Raw genomic sequence first — 2,292 nt, 5'->3', positions numbered from 1 at the left:
CCCCACCTCACTTCTTCCGGGCCCTCAGGCCTGCGACCCGGGGAGACTGGGGACTCATTCTGGGATAGAGGCCTTGGAGGGAGCCAGGGGACGCGGCCGAGAGAAGAGGGAAGAGAGACCCATTGGGATTAATCGGTGCCACTCTGGAATGGGAAGCAAAAGGAAGCTGACGGAGGACAGACATCTACAACATGCATGTCAAAGTGCCTCCCTCCCCCAACCTATGCAATGTGCGGGACCGGCAGGGCCCCACCCTGAGCTGAGGTGCGGACTAGGGATGGGTGGGGTAGGGGCGCGATGAGGAGCGCTGGGGAAGGGTACGCTGTGCTGCTTCCTTTTTCCAAGGGGCTGGTATCCTTTCCTGTTCCCCCTTCATTTGGCAACAAGTATGAACTGCGGAATTGAAGGGAGAAGGGCGGGAGACAGCTATTGGTCGCTATCTCCCACGGTCAGGAACCAGGATTGGAGGTCGATTCAGGGGACCTGGAAAGGTCTCATCTCGTCTCCGAGTGCTTTCCCCTCCCCCTGCTTCCGGGCCCGAGCGGCCTGGGTCTCCTTCGTCCGGCTCCCGGGTAAACACCCGCTCCAGAGAGGTCGAAGAACAGAGACCGGATCAGCGGGTTTCCCGGCCCCACCTCCCGGGGTGCCCCTCCCCGCTTCGCGTGCTTCCGCTCAGCCCGCCTTCCTCCTCCCCCACCAGCCTGGCTCCTCGACCCTAGGGTCGGTTCAGCGGCTGGGATTAGTCGAGCGCAGGGACTAATCCTGGATGAGCCTCCGTGTAAACCCGGATCGACCGTGGGTATAGGGGAGGTCGCAGGCGCCCCTTCATCCATTCCTATACGCGCGGCTTCGCAGGGCCTGAAGCCTCTCCCACCCCGACCCCAGATCCCTTTAATACATTCAGAGACTAGTGGTTGGGTCTGCCCTGAGGGATGGGCTGGTGGGGGGGGAGCGGGGGCGGCGGGCGGGGTGGGGGGGCTGTTGTAAGAAGGAAGAAGCCACCAAGACCAGTCTCGAATATGATGCTCCAGAGCCTGGGGGCTCTGGGAGGCCAAGGAAGGGCTGAGGCCTCTTTGGCAGCCTCTGAATCAGGTCAGCCCTCCAGTTAGTGAGCAACCCAAGGGCCCCCCACCAGTCCTCCAGTTACAGAATCACAAACCCTCCTACCTGACCAGGGTGACCAGTCCCTAACCTTGAGGCCTCACTTGATCAGAGGAGGCAGGCAATCAAGAGGACCTCACATCAGTCCCACTCCAGACTGGGCCAGATAGCTGGGGATAAGGGGCTCCTGTTAAGGCCTAGCCCTGAAAAAGATGTCAGGGGTCAAGAGACGTGGGTTATCCTGCGCCTGGCTGGTTCATTTGTTCTTTAAACATTTCCTGAGCCTCTCCCTTGTGCCTGCCCAGCAGAGTGTACTGGGACACCCCAAGAATGACACACAGTCTCTCTGGGAAAGGCAGACAGGTAAATAATAACTGTATCAGGTGTTCAGCCCTGCCCTGAGCTGTAAATTTGGGCTGGAGAGCTAAAGGAGGTGCCTCCTCCAGTAGAGGCGGGAAGGCTTCCTGGAAGGGGTGGTACCAGAACTGACTTGCCAAGGACAGATCTGGCCTGAGGCAGTTGTATGTGCAAGGGACTGAGGTAGGAGAAGAAAATGCTGTCCCTCAGGGCGGGCAGGTAAAATTGTAGAGCTTGAAGGCAGGGGGGCAGAAGCAGAACTAGAAGGGCTTGCTAGGCAACCTAAGGAGGGAAAGCTAAGCCACTGAAGAGATGTAAGCCTCTGAAAGAAAAGGTCACATTCACATTCTTCAATCACAGGTTTTAACTGTCCTCCCTGCTTCTGTGCACAGGTTTCTCTGGGGATGCCTAGGTTGGGAGTGGAGACACACCCACAAACAGGAAGGTGAACCAGGTGCACTGTAGGTTAGGAAAGATGGTCCCCACCTCATTCCCTCCTGCCTGGCATCTGAGACCTACATTAGAAATCTGGCTGGACTGCTTCATAGTGGCAGTACCTTGGGCAGGTGACTGCACCTTTGTTTCTTCATCTGTAAAATGGGGATAATAATGCTCGCCATCACAGAAGATTCTTGTGGGGCCTCAGTGAAACACCGTGTCCTTTCTTTGACTGAACCCACGTTTCACACCTACTATGTGGTAGGCGCTGTGCCAGGTGCTGGCCTTGCAGCCCCGAATTAGACAGGCATGATCCCTACTGTCTCTTGGAACTTCCATTCCAGTAGAGAAGACAGACAATAAACAAACAAATGAGATAATTACAGATTGTGTTAA

The sequence above is a fragment of the Lutra lutra genome, chromosome 5 (genome assembly GCF_902655055.1).
Source record: "Lutra lutra chromosome 5, mLutLut1.2, whole genome shotgun sequence".
Taxonomy (NCBI): Eukaryota; Metazoa; Chordata; class Mammalia; order Carnivora; family Mustelidae; genus Lutra; species Lutra lutra.
Note: the sequence above shows the minus strand (reverse complement) of the source record.